General features: G+C 43.0%; 1 pseudogene; it reads left to right on the plus strand.

Annotated features, from left to right (window-relative positions):
• The first annotated feature begins 7,073 nt into the window (after positions 1-7,073).
• Positions 7,074-8,840, plus strand: LOC101143152 (WD repeat-containing protein 82-like; annotated as a pseudogene).
• The last annotated feature ends 6,613 nt before the right edge of the window (positions 8,841-15,453 follow it).

The following is a 15,453-nucleotide window of genomic DNA, read 5'->3' on the forward strand; positions in this document are numbered from 1 at the left end:
GGTGGGAGGATCAGTTGACAGGAGTTTGAGGCTGCAGTGAACTATGATTGCACCACTGCACTCCAGCCTGGGTGACAGAGCAAGACCTTGTCTCTAAGAAAAAAAGAAAAAAAATGAATTAAAAATATAAAAATAATGTATATTGAAGGTAATGTATGGGATGTGAGGGAAAATTCTGAAACCAATTACTTCTACAGAAAATTCAGAGCTTTGTTGTAACTGAAGAATTGTGGGTTCTCTGGGTATATTATAGCAGAATTATAAGCCTCTCACTGAACTGAATAAGCGGCCTTATTAGTGAAGAAGGCTGGGACCGTGGCCAAAAGCCTTGGTTTCCAGTACTGGTTCTGCTACCATTACACCATGTGACTAAAAAGGGTTCCATATCTAGGGGTTCCTAGATACGTCCCCCTCCCAAAAGGGGTTGTTGGGATGCTTCAGAAGTCAGAGCTTCTTACCAACATAAAAAATGCTGGGTATAAAGTAATGATGGCACAGAGGACAAGGTGGTGGCTGGGGCCCAGCGTGAGAGATCAACATCTCTGTGCCTGTGAACTGGGATATGAGAAGAGTAGCTTAGCAGGGGGCCATGGAAATTTTCACAAACCAAAATTGGCATTTGGAGCTGAGCTGGAAAGTTGTGAACACAGGATGTTGCTGAAAATGGTGCCCAACAGCGCTGCTACCTGAGGTTTTGGCAGGCTTCACCCCCTGCTAGTTGATTGCAGAAGGATGTTGGGTCATCAGGAAATAGGGGTTTGAAATGATCCCACAGGAAGGTGTGAACAAAAACAGAAGCAACAACAAAAAAACAGCCTAGTCAGGTTAGCTGGGGGGCGGGTGGGTGTTGGATGGGAGACAAGTGAGTTCTCACTTTCTTCAACACTTTAGAAACTTCTAAGGAGGAGCCCTGCTGGCACTCAAGGATGGCACTGTGATAGATCCCCATTTATCCCTCCATCCTCCATGAACACCTCCTAGGGGTGGACAGGGAAAGCAGCAGCTTGCCAGGGGGACTCATTTCTGGTTCAGGATGTTGGAAGTCTCCATGATACCTAGCACACACTCCCACTTTTTTCTTGTGAGATCACTTGGATTATTTGGGGGGAATTTCTTCTTCCCCATTACATACAGTCTTGGTGGGGCTGTCAATAAGGCATTCTGCCCTCGTTTAGCCAATTAAATTCTCTCTCTCTGAATTGAGCTGAGTGGTGAGAAAGAATGGAAAAAAACCTGTTGGAGAAGACCTAATTCCATGGACCTCACTCAACCTTTACTCACTCCTGCTCCTGAAATCTCAGCTCAGCTCTGCCCCAGTTTCTTAACTGTTCTTCCATTCTGTGAACCCCTGATATCATCCATTAAACTGTTTTGCTTAAGTTAGCTGTGGCCCATTTCTGTTACAAAGAACAAACACAGAACATGACTGTGACACTGCATGGGAGAGTTTTCATGAGGGACTTGCAGGGGAATCGAAGGAGCCTGGCTTCAGGTACCCACTTTCAGTCTTCTGATTTTTCAACTTTCTAGCCATGTGACCACAGGCAAGTCACTATATCCCTCTGAACCTCAACTTCTGTAAAGTTGAGATATTGTTACTTTGCAGCACTGTCAGGATTAAATGTGTTTATTCAATTATTCATGTAATACTTACCCAGCCGCCACCATTTGCCTGGAACTCTGGGAGGAACCAGAATAGAGATGTAAATAAGGCAGACATTGTATAGTCTCTGTCTCCATGGAGCATACATTCTAACAGGAAGAGAGATATTGAATATGTTTACGACACTGATGATGTTAAAATTGAAGTTCAAGGCACTGTGGGAGTGGTTAACAAGAGGACCCAGGAAATCTAGTAGAGGGCCATGTATGGAAGACCCTTAAAAACTGTGACTTCCTTTCCCCCTTCCTTCTCCTGACTGTTTTCTTCTTCATCATACCACTTTACATTTTGCATGCATGTTTTCTTTGCCATTTATGGCCCACTCATATCCACTTCTTGTAGTAGAATTAGGATACTCCAAAGAAGTCCTGAATTGGTTCAGTGATTGACATCTGCCTGTTGTGTTTGAAGCATAAATTGGAACCTACTCACCCCAATAGATAAGCCAACTTGGTGGGGGTTCCTTGTGTTGGGCATAAGGAAAGAACAAGGTTAAGAGGATGGGGAAAGAATAGAGAAACCTTAATACCTTTAGAATTAATTGTTTCTTAGGTTAACAAGGTTTAGTAAGAGTCAAGATGAAAGAGGTTGCCTGCCTAAACTTGATATTGACAAAACAAGGGTAGGCAATTTACTTGATCTGCTAGGTGGCTCTAGGTACCTTTCTAGCATTACAAAATCTCAGAAATTATTTACAGAATTTTAGCACTAGAAAAGATCTTAGAGAACATTCAGAAAGGGTTTTATTTAGTATGAGGAAACCATGGCTCACTAGAGCTAAGTCTCATCCATGTCCTCAGTGTGTAAGCTTATGACATCTTTAGACCCCAGGCTGGCAGTCAGAATGCCCACAGTGGTTCCTCTCTCATGTGGACAAATTCTGGTAGATATGCCCCTGAGAAATAGCCTGTGCTAGCCTTGTGAAGGAACTTGGCAAGGACCAGAGGAATGAGGCACTGCACTAGGTATGAGGGAGGGACAAAGACAATAAGATGAAAGTCCTTTGAGGTTCTTCTGACAGTCTGGGGAGTTGAGACACATACAATGCCAGATAATCACACAAGCAACATTACACGAGAACCACTGTTGGACATGGTCGCATCAACATCTCTGAAGCACAGCTCATCATTTCTGCCCACTTACCTCTTAAGTCTCCTGTTAGAGATGTCTTCTTCTCAGACACCTGTATCTATTAATAGCAGCACTATCCTACAGTTACAAAGGCTTGAAATATTGAAGTTGGTTTTTATTCCTATCTTTCCCTCAACCCCACATCCAGTATTTACTCGGATCTGTTGATCTGGTCCTTAAAGCTACCTCATCCTGTCCAAAGACACCAAAGTAGTATTCCTAATATACAGCTCTTATATTATTCCTCTGCTCAGAATCCTTCAGGGTGTACAGAACATTATTTGCAGAATGAAAACCAAACTCCTTAGTTTAACATTTGTGGTCCCTTATGGTCTAGACTCAGCTTCCATTTCCTCCTTCTAGTCTGCTACTTTCCTACAGGGATGTATTAACCATGTTATTTATTTTTTGTATTTTAATGCTTTGACATCTGGGGCCTTGCAGACCCCGGAGTTGCTACCCCTTCCAGGGCTAGCCAATTCCTAGAGACTGTAAACAACTTGCCCTTGAGCATACCTTTCAAAGGCAAACCACCCAATCCAGAGCCCACACCTGCAAATACCTTCTCTATTGGGCTGTCATACTTAGGACCATAATCCCCTGCCCTAATCACTCCAGGGCCAGTTACCAGACAACTAAGAGTAGTCCCTATGCCCCTGAACTAGCTGAAATTATTCAAACTAGTCAATCCTTAATCTGCTTAATCTGCCTTGCCCATTCTTTCCCATGGAAACCACCATAAAGGCTCTTGCTCATGTTTTCTCCTTTCCTTCCGCCTCCTGACAGACTCTGGTGCTTCCCCGAGTGGCCCCCTGTGGTGTGGCATGTCCGCTTCTCTTGGCATCTGTGAGTATAACTATCTTTTTGATAACAGTCATCTAGTCTGCTGGCCTTGCTATACCTAAATAATAATAATAAAACCATTAACTACATTTTAAAACAAGAAACCCTATGCTCCAGCGGGGTTCCTTCTGCTTCCCAAACAGGTCCCTGCTTTCCTATGCCCATGTCTTTTCCTGTGCCTTTCCTCGTTCCCAGAATAAACTTTCTCTGCCACATCTGCATCTTACAATTCTATCCATCTTTCAATATATTCTTGCTGGCATTGTCTTGAATCTCTGGTGACAATATAGACTTAAAGATGAGAGTGTGAGGTTCAGATTGGTTTGTGACTTATACTATATCACACAGCAAGTTGAAGGCGGCATCAGGCTCGAAGCCCAGCAGGCTTTCTATGTGCCCCTTCCAATCATTCTATTGGCTTAGGTCAACTGAGTGTGTGCAACAGAAATGGATCTTAGTTAACTTGAGAACAAAAGGGATTTTCCAGAAAGATGCTGGGGCAGCTCAAAGGATTTAAGGAGGAGCAGGAAGACCAGATCTCAGATGAAGTGGGAACAACGGCAGCCCTAGTGATAAGCCTTTGAATCTTCCCTCAGGATCCAAGTCTTTAGTAGAACTCAGCTCAAACTCACTCCCTTAAGGTTTTAAATATCTGAAAGTGACAATTTGAGGGACCCATCCTGTTAGGTATATCCCCTGGATCAATCAGCTATGGTAGGATGTGTTTGGGAGACAAGGTAGGGTCTCAGAACACTGATGTGATCAGTGGGGACCACTAGTTTGTATTAAGAGTTTCCCAAATAAAATGCAACCATTGAGACCTGCCAATATGAATCCCTTGCAGTCATCTTTCTAATATATTAAATCCTAAGTCCTTCTAAATAAAATGGAGCAGTGGAAGGGTTAGATAAAAATAGCTCCAAAGCAAAGCAACTTTAATAGTTCAATAAATAGTCACTGAATGCTAACTCTGTACATTCAAAGGACTTATGCTAGACATTGGGTGGGTAAAGGGATGAGGGTGGAATGAGAAAATCGGTAAGACCTGGCAGCTGCTCAAAGATAAGACAGGCATACAAATCATGACACTGAGAGGCAGGATAAAGGAAATGATGCTCCACAACAGATACAAAGTGCTATAAGGTTTTACAGCATGGAGAGATTCTCTAAAATTTATATCCAGAGGAAAACCAAAAAGCTAAAGTCCAGATTTTCCTTCTTATTGCAACTTCATCATATGCTGGAAAAACTATACATGACTTCACATGCAAAGGAACACAATGTTCTTATTTCCACCTACTGCAGTCCAGCTGCCAATTCAAATGTCTGCCACCTCAATTGTGCAATTAGGGAAGCATTAGGTTCAGTGGACTCAAGTGCCACTGCTAAGCTCCTGCTTGGATGGATTGCATAAACATGGTTTCTGGGAAGTAAAAAAGGAATTGCTAGAGGAGTCTTGCCTATGCTTCTATGAAGATTTCAGATGCCGGTTCCATCAGGGAAAAACTTCTGAAAATCTGTGAGCATGGCAAAGAGAAAGTACTCTAGAATTCTTGCTGATAGGGTTAAGGATGGAGTTCTTGGGTGATAACATTGCTATGCAAGGAGAGTTTGCTGCAACATTTTATAACTCAAGAGCTGCTGGCCCAAGGCTATGCTGTTGTAAAATATTTGGATCCATCTCACATTGTGGTAATGAGAGTGAGAAGAAGAATTTAAATATCTTAGTCTCACTGGGCTTATTAAAACAACTTTGGTTTATTGAGAGCACCAAAGTGCACCTCATGCCCTCTCAAGGTCAGGGAAGATGAGCTTAGGATATGATGTAGGGGAAGGGGAATGCACTGGCTTCTTCATTGACTACCCAGTGGTTACCAGAGGCACAGCAGGAGGCAGAGGCAAAAAGGCTGTAGAGAAAGGGAAGGCTGGAGAAGCAAGTGGGCAAGGAAATTAAGGAGGGAGGATGGTGTATGTTTGAGAGCAGAGCAAAAGGGAAAGGAAAGACCCTGGAGTTGTTTAACACTGTTTTCACTGTTGAAGTTGGGGAGAATGAGTAAAACAGAACCGGTCTCATCTTTAGCAGTACAGAGTGAGGACAAAATCAGTTGAGTGAAGGAGAAAATGAGCCAGTTAGTTAATACTTCTGTAGGCCCACTAGGCATCAGGCACTGCTGCATTTCCTTCTTGAGAACTTAGGAACAGAGAAGCCTCCAGCATTTGTACTTGGAAAACTTACAAAGACATATCAGACATCTGCTTGTCCTTAATACATACTATAGGCTTGCCTAGAATTTAGAATTCTAGATTTTAGTTTTCTTTTAGCCCAGTATTCAGTCTCCACTGTTTGGTCAGAGGGCTTAGACCCCTTTTGTTTAGAGGTTGAACATTCGCATACACAGATGGGATGCCCTCAGCCTTAAGGCTATAATCAATATTGGGAGAGTTGGGATGGGCAGCAGTGCACTTAGCTAGGGCCTCATAGTCACTAAAGGCAGGGCCTCAAATATAGACTCCTAACATTTATCTCAAAATGAGGTTGTATTAGGTTGAACTACATGACGTTATTGATTTTCTAGGTTAAAAAAAGATCGAATATCAACAATTTCATGTGGCTCAACTTAATACCTAAATTCATTGTAAATTACGTATGTGTTAAAGGTATTAATTTGTTAAATGAAAATATTTAAAAACTATCATTTTCAAAAACCTGCTTTGTTTTTTTTTTTTTTTTTTTTTTTTTTTGAGACGGAGTTTTGCTCATGTTACTCAGGCTGGAATGCAGTGACGTGATCTCGGCTCACTGCAACCTCTGCCTTCCGATTTCAAGCGATTCTCCTGCCTCACCTTCCCAAGTAGCTGGGATTACAGGCGCCTGCCACCACGCCCGGCTAATTTTTGTATTTTTAGTAGAGACGGGGTTTCACCATATTGGCCAGGTTTTCTCGAACTCCTGACCTCGTGATCCGCCCACCTCGGCCTCCCAAAGTGCTGGGATTACAGGCGTGAGCCACCGTGTCCGGCCTGTCATTTAAAAAAAAATAACAGAGCTGGGTATGGTGGCATGTACCTGTAATCCCAGGTATTTGGGAGGCTGAGGCAGGGGGATGAAAATATTTAAAAACTATCATTTTCAAAAACCTGCCTTGTCATTTAAAAAAAAAATAACAGAGCTGAGCACAGTGGCATGTACCTGTAATCTCAGGCTGAGGCAGAGGGATCACCTGAGCCCAGGAGTTTGAGTCCAGCCTGGGCAACATAGCAAGACCCTGTCTCTAAAAAAAAATACTTTTTTTAAAAAAACGTTGGGACCCGCTCGGCTTCTGCCTGTCGCCCCAAGATGGCAGACACAATGAGCCTGCGCCGCGCTGGTTGCCCATGGGGTGGCTGTGAGGACGAACGGTCGGCGAGGCTCCACAGTCCAGGCGGAAGACCGTCGTCCAAGCAGGAGGAAGAGGAGGAGGTGGCCCGACTGTTGGCCGACTTCCCCCTAGCCGCCGGCGCGGCGCCCGCCTCGCCCAGGTTGGCCCTTAGGCAGCCTGTCCGCTCGCCGCCGCCTGGCCGTGTGCCGCCGCTGCCTTCCCCAGCCGCAGCCATGAAGCTGACCCACCGCATGCTGCTTCGGAGCTTCTGTATCGCCAACGTGTTCTGCGAAAACTCGGACAAGATTAACTGCTTCGATTTCAGCCCTAAAAGCGAGGTGATCACCCTGAGCAGCAACGACGACTCCATCGTGCTCTCTGACTGCCAGGAGGGCAAACCAAAACCCTGTTCAGTAAGAAATACGGTGTGGCCTCATCAGATACACTCCTGCGGCAAACACAGTTGTTTACAGCTGTAACAAAATAGACGATACTATTCGTTACTTGTCCTTGCACGACAACAAATACATCAGATACTTTCCTGGACATAGCAAAAGGGTGGTGGTCTTGTCCATGTCACCTGTGGATGACACTTTCATTTTTGGGTCTCTTGAATAAGACCATTCGACTCTGGGATCTCCAGTCTCCCAACTGCCAGGGCCTCATGCACATAAAGGGGAAGCCAGTTTGTTCTTTTGATCCAGAAGGGTGAATTTTTGCTGCTGGTGTCAACTCTGAAATGGTCAAACTTTATGACCTTCGTTCTTTTGATAAGGGGCCATTTGCTACCTTTAAGATGCAGTATGATCGAACTTGTGAGTGGACAGCACTTAAAATCAGCAACGGTGGCAAGTTCATCCTCATTTCCACCAATGTCAGCTTCATTCGTCTCATTGGTGCATTCAAAGGAGTGGTGATACACACATTTGGCAGTTATGCCAACAGCAAAGCTGTCACACTGGAGGCTTCATTTACTGCAGACTCTCAGTTTGTTATGATTAGTTCAGAGGATGGCAAGATCCATGTCTGGAATGGAGAGAGTGGTATAAAAGTAGCTGTGTTGGATGGTAAACACACAGGCCCCATTACCTGTTTGCAATTCAACCCCAAGTTTGTGACTTTTGCCAGCGGGTGTACCAACATGGCCTTCTGGTTGCCCACCATTGATGACTGACCCTGATGCTACTTGGCTATTTCTGTACAGTGAGGGCCGCCAGCAGGAAGAAACTCAGAGGGGACTGAGATATTAGTGGGACTGGATCATTTGACTGTGCTGGAGAACATCCTTTTACGTGGCCTTCCCATGGATGTGCTGTACATCTGCTCAAAAGAAAATAATTACTTTGCTGAGCATCTTCAAAAGGACTCTTGGTGCAACAGACTCAATTGGAACTCAACTTTTCTAGCTGTCACTGCACCAAGCTCTGCTAGAGGAGTGACCAGACTCCTAATTTGGGTATAGTGGGGCTCAAGCATCTTCAATTTGAATGTACATGCTGCTGAGGAGCCGGTGAAGTCTTCGGTTCCGCACATCCCTTCTCCTACCCCGCTAAATGTATGGGAAGCCACAGTCCTGGTTTTGAAATGCTGGAGCAGCTCAGTGCCCCTTGCCCTCACCCTGCATGTCTTGTTACTGGGTCTCCCTGTGTACTTGTGGCATTATCCACAACCGTCATGTTTCTTAGGTGCCAAACATTTACAGAAATGTTTTCTTATATCTTGGGTTAGAGAAAGGGACAAATACAGAAGGACCTTGCTTGCAGGAAGCTGTGCAGTTAGTCACTGCAGTTAGTTGTGTGAGGCTAGGTGGTCAGGCAGGCCTCAGGCTGTAAATGTTGGGTGGGAAAAGGGCCTGAAAGGGAAGGAAGGGGGAGGGTAGCAGGTGAGTTCCTAGGGCTGGAAGATTTAGCAGCAGCCTGGTGCAGTGCCCTGTCATCAAGACAAACTCACGGTCCTCCTGGATGCCTACCAAGCTTGGTTTGTACAAAAGCAAGGTGGGAGTCTATTTTTGTACATGAGATACATCACACTTTGCTGTGGGCTAGTGTTGTGAAGTGAGTCTGAGTTGTTTACACTGATGCCTTCCCTGCCCACCACAAATTGTGTACATAGTCTTTAGATGATAGCACCCCTTTCCCCAGCTCCCGACCAAGAGCTGGTTCTAGGCCTGTGTTATATTTAACCTTTTTGCATATGATCTTTGATTTCTGTTGTTTGTATTTTAGCACAGTGTATGCACCTTCATTTAAATACATCTGTGTGCATACAGATATGCATACATGTGTGTGCGTATGCATGTATTGCTCTCATCTGTAGTTTCTGAGAGTTCAGCTGAAGCAGATGGAGTCCCACAGCCCAGGAGACAGACTGCATCCTTGCTAAGTGTTTGCCACAAGTGTTAGTGAGCCTTCCCTATTAATGTTTTCATTTCGGAAGACCGAATGAAGCAAAGCTTATAGTGCTTGCTGTTTCCACGGCAGCTAAGTGAGGGTCTTTGATGACTCCCTGTGTTCCTCAAGCCACACTTTGGGGTCCTCTCTGCAGTATTATCCCCCTTTTTGCTTGGTGGTACTCTGTGCCTGTGTGTGTGTGTGATAGTCACTCTTGCATGGCTCTTGTGTCTGGCTTGTGGCATTTGGGGATTTTCAGTTTGTTTGAGGCCTCGTTGCCAACGATAGATCACTCCCATTTACCTGGTATGTCTGCTTGCTTGCTGCTTTTCCTCGCTTTCTCTTGGAAGAGGAAGGGACTCTGGTCAGGCCCAGGCTGAGTGAGATGAGCTGTAGCTGGCTGATGTCCCTCTTAGAGCAGAGAGAGTGGTATGTCATTTTACTAAGTTCCTAAACAAATATTTATGCAGGCAACACTCCTTGCAGATCCAGAAACTGAGGCACAGCAAGGTTATGACTTGCTAGCACTTTTTTTTAAAACAATTACTTTTTGACTTGTTCCTTAAACTGAAAGTGCAAGAGGTGTATACCTTTCCCAAATGTAGACTAGAATCTGCAGGATGCCACCCACTGTATAGCTCTGCTTTCCCAGAGAGGATGGACTTTTAGAAACCAAATGATCTTAATTGTTAGTACCCACCCCTGGCTTTTCAGGGTAGAAAGTTCATGATAGAAATAATTGTTAAGAGAGAGTGCTTGGAACCGTGGGTTAACAGGAAAGGCTATATAACTTCACGTATCTGCAACCAGAGCAGCCACCAAGCATGACTTACCCAGCAGCAGGAAAATGATTTGTATTTGAGTTCCTGTGTGTCCCAAACTGAGGCACCATGTTCTTTGAAAACATGCCACCTCATGGCCTCTATTTTTGGGTCCTGCAGTTGCAAACCTGCCTCCTGAGTTAAGAAGGAAAGGGAAAAGATATAGCTGGCAGTGAGTGGAGATAATGTGGTGGGGGGATAAGGCAGAATAAGAAAAGAGATTCTGAGGGCTGGGGCTGCAAAGATTCTCTCAGCAGAGCCAGAGGTGCTCAAGCTCTCTTGGGGGTGGTTGGGGAGTGGGGCAGCGGCATTTGCCATCCTCTTACGAGTCACGGCCAAAACCACTGATGTGGTTTGATAGTGACACTGCACTCCTCAGCCAGAGGGGTACTTAAAAAATTATTTCCAGTTGCAATTATACTTACTGCTTATTAAGGAAAATTTGGAAATTTTAGAAATAATCAGTTTGCCACCCAAATGCTACCACTGTTAATCTTTTGGTGTTAAATGTTCCCCTACACATTTCTGTGCATAGATTTTTGGTGTGTTTACATAGTTGTTATTCTACTGTCTATACAATTTTATGTCCCTTTTGTGCTTAACATACAAACATTTTTTCCATGTTACAGTCTTAAACAGAAAAAAAAAATTGGGATCCAAAAAATGGAAGTGACCCTAGGCCCTTCTTGACTCTGAGAGACTCTGGCTGGAACCATGTTCTACTTTTTTCCTGGGCCCTTCACAGAGGAGGCCTCATATATGAACATCATTTGCTACCTAAGACCCAGAGCAAAAATTAGCCGGGTGTGGTGGTGCATGCTGTAATCTCAGCTACTTGGGAGGCTGAGGCAGGAGAATCGCTTGAACCTGGGAGGCGGAGGTTGCAGTGAGCCGAGATTGTGCCATCGCACTCCAGCCTGGGTGATAAGAGTGAAACTCTGTCTCAAACAAACAAACAAACAAGCAAGCAAACAAGAAGACCCAGAGCATATCTTGTGAAGTATTCTTGTGTTCAAATCTGAGTATTTTTCTGTTATATTTCAGCCCATTTCTTATAGCTGACTATCTAAATCCATATAGGTTATTCTGTTGCATATTTTTATATCACTATATCTGGTCACCAGGTGGCTGCTCAAAAACATCTATTTTATCTCTTCAAACCTTCTGTGGCCTCCCAAATTCTTGCTCTGCAAGCCATGTTCAACTTCCTACAAAGTTTGACATTAATTCTAAATTCATTCATTGAAAATTCAGGTCAACATAAAACCCACTTAGTGGGCCAGATGCAGTGGCTCATGCCTGTAATCCCAGCACTTTGGAAGGCCGAGGCAGGTGGATCACCTGAGGTCAGAAGTTCGAGACCAGCCTGGCCAACATGGCGAAACCCTGTCTCTACTAAAAATACAAAAATTAGCTGGGCATGGTGTTGGGCACCTGTAATCCCAGCTACTCGGGAGGTTGAGGCAGGAAAATCGCTTGAACCTGGGAGGCAGAGGTTGCAGTGAGCAGAGATGGTGCGCCATTGCACTCCAGCCAGGGTGAAAGAGTGAGACTCGTCTTGAAACGAAAACAAAAACAAACACCTACTTAGTGTAACTGCTATCAAAAGCCCACCTGGTTGACTCTGAATATGGATGCTGTCATAGCAAAGGAAGCCTGCTATAGGTCCCTGCTACCATTTCTCCTCTTCTGCTTCACTGGCCTTCTCAAAAAACAAACAAAAAAAAATTTGCTTCACTGTAGTTATACTGTGTGCATATGTGTATACTTTATGTGTGCTCATTTTTCAACAAATAATGATTGAGGCCTGATTCTGTGCCAGGCACTGGAGATGCAATGGTGCATGAAATAGACCTGATTGTTGTTGTCCTGGCGCTCAGTCTAGTGGTGTTATAGAATAGAGGACTGATAATGTAGTGCTATAAGTGCCACAACAGGAATGACTGGAAGCTACAAAGTGTTGCGGGAGCAAAGGCATTTTTTACCATAGGGTTGAATGTCGACTTGTCTCAAGCACTATTCTACATGTCAGAAAAAGAGACACTAAGTAAGAGTAAACTGGGATGCCTGTGTGAGGAGGCAACATTTGAGCAGGGTACTACTATATGATCAGCAGGGTACTATACAATGAGCAGGATGGGGTGGAGGAAGGATATGGTATCCTAAACTCAGAAGGAGAGGTAAAATAAGCCTTCCTAATGGCAGTGATGCTGAACTGAGACCTGAAGGATGAAGAGGAGTTAGCTAGGTGAAGGAAGCTGGGGTTTGGTGGAGAAGTGCTCCAGGCAGAGGAAACAGGAAATGCAAAAGCCCAGAAGAGAAGGAATAGAAAATACAAGAAATTTGTGACTAGAAAAGATGAGGGGGGTAATAGGTTATTACTAGTTCTCCCTTTGTCTGGTAAAATTGTTTTACTTATATAAGAGCCAGTTTATTTTGTATACCTTGTTTTCTCTTTTAGTAGGCTTACTGATACACAAGTCCAAACGTGTTTGGGCAGCTTCCTCACAGAACATGGCCAAAGGAACTCCTGCCATCTAATGGACAGAGAGATCATGATTTGCAGAAAATTAGCATTACTACAGTGTTAGGCTCACAGTATCTCAAATAACAGCAATTTTCCACTCAATGGTTTAAAAGGCCTTATGTACTAAAACAGGTTAAGGAAGAAATATGTAAGAATATTCTCAGACAATGCTCCCCTGTATGGGGAGATGAAAGGAAACCAGGGAAAGAAAGGAAGGAGGGAAGGTTAACAATTAGGTACTTGTGTCAGCATTGTACTTAGTGAGCATACTCTCATTCCTCCAATCAAGGAGGTAGGCAACATAAACCCCATTTCCAGATGAGGAAACTGCAACTCACAATACAGGGAAAAGCTGGCCTTGGCTGTCTCCTTTATGTTATGCTGCCTCCCATCAGGATTTATTTCTAAATCAACAAATGGTAAGGAGGCATTAAAATGTTGCCCTGTTGTGACATCCATACATTTACATTTAAGACCTCAATGAAAGTGCTTAAGATCCCATTTTGTTCTCAAAAGACATTGGGAAGAATCTCTATTTCACTAAATAATATACAAATCAGCTGGTGCCCAAAGCAGAGAGCCTCTGGTACCACATATATTAGAATGGACATATTTTGAAAGCTAAAAAACTGGAATGCCTTTCTAACAATTTCATACTACTTCTAGTTGAGAGAGACATTCTTAAAAATGCAATTTGGATGCAGAAACATTGGCATTCTCAGAACACTGAGTTTTTGGAATTCAAGCTGTCTCAGAAAAATCCAGATGAATAGGGTTCCACATGTATGAAGATGAATTGCATTAGCAAAGCATAATCAAATGTGTATATTATGCTTTCCCATAGTATTTTATACATACAAGACCTTAAAACATTGATTTTTTAAATTGTTATGGTGCCTGGTACACAGTAGGAGCTAAAAACATGACTATAATAGAGAATTGTAAAATTTTTGCTTACCTACCTCTTATACAAGGTTGTAAAAAGTTGTTAGAGATTAAATGTCCACCAGCTGTTCTGTCTTCACTGAGGTCAAAGCGATGGGAATGGAGCACCAGCAAATTGGAGTGGAGAGAAATTGAACCAAGATGGATGGGATGGGGGTTGTGGGGCTGAGAAGCCTTAGGACAGATGACCAAGGGAAAAACAGTATAATCCTTTAGATGTTTTAAGAATGACAGGAGCTGTCCTTAGAATGGGATTATCCTGGTGGAGCTTGGAAAACCCCATGGTGTCAGATTCCTGGTCAACTCCCAAGTTTTGACTGAGGACCCGAGTTTCTAAATGCAGCAATGGAAAATGTGGGGGGATATATAATACAGTCTCTACTTTCAAGAAACTTATAAACTGTGTATAGGGAATCAAGGACATGATCATTTGGACTGATCAGTGAAGGCTTTGTAGAGGGAAGTGGGATATACAGATTAGAGGGAAAGGCATTCCAGGTAATGGCAACTACAAAATCCAAAGGCCCCTTTGGGGCCACTCTGAATCTAAAGCGTGGCATTAGAATCTTGGCTTCATTTAAATTACATTTTATGGGGAAGTTGGGTGGTCTACTGTTAAGATTATGTAAGAGGAATGAGGCATTTCATTTTTCTTACCATTTGGTGTCACTCTCAATCAAATAAATTGTACTAAACTTAGGAAAATAAGCACCCTTGTTAAAAGAGATTTTGGCTTTTGTCAAGAAAGCAAATTAATTTTTTTAAAGATAAAAGTGATAGTGAGATTCCTTTTTATGAGGAGTACACATGTGGTATGACCATTTACCTATGGAGTTTCAAAATAAAAAATTAAAATGACAGAAAGGACACTCACAGAACACCAGGCATTCATTTCACAAACTGCGGGGAAAAGTGTATTTTAAAGATACATTGCTAATACTTGCCTAAAGATTACTCTTACACATACAGAGTGTGACTGTTTTTTGTTTTTGTAAATCAGAGCTTTGAGTATAGAGAGACGATGGCAACACGCCAGAAGAAATAAATTTCTACCGGGTAGAAAAGCATGAAGATGAGTGTCTAGAGAGATTTGGAGGTGGCTGGGTTCCCCTGGCCCTGCTCCTTTTTCTTAAGGACAGAGCTAAAATAACAATGTGAGGCTACAGATCATCTGTTTCTTATTTACTTTCTTGGTCTTGTCCTAGCTAAAGTCATTTCTAGATCATGTGCTACAGTCTTCAGAAAAGTTATGGAAGGAATTTACACAAAGGGCAAATACATAATTGAATACATGTATAAAAACACATCAATAGAATGTGGATAAAGAACACAGGCAAAAATTCTGATTAGAAGGAAATCAATGGATCTTTCATTTTCTGATTTGTACTACTCACTCTACAGCTGACAGTGTTCAGTTTCTTCAGGATGTCTGTCAGAAGCCCATTCCTTGATCCATCTTCTTGGGTTACCTGCTGGAGTAACACTGGCATTCTCTAAATCTAGAACTAGAGAGATGTATCTATAAAGTATTTATTCCCTATTTTCCTTCATATGTTGTTTTCTAGTGCTAAGCCTGTTATTTTCCTTAAAGAATTGCTTCAGTAGGGTCCAAGATGGAATCAGCTAATGGCTAACACATGATGTGTTAAATTCGGAAGAGTAATTTTGCACATGGTTTATGCTTAAATAGAAATTCTAAACCATTTACATCTGTTTTCTGGTCATCGTTCTTGCTTTATAAAAGCTATGCGTATGCTCTCCAAATAAGTTTTTA

The sequence above is a fragment of the Gorilla gorilla genome, chromosome 1 (assembly GCF_029281585.2).
Source record: "Gorilla gorilla gorilla isolate KB3781 chromosome 1, NHGRI_mGorGor1-v2.1_pri, whole genome shotgun sequence".
NCBI classification, from domain to species: domain Eukaryota; kingdom Metazoa; phylum Chordata; class Mammalia; order Primates; family Hominidae; genus Gorilla; species Gorilla gorilla.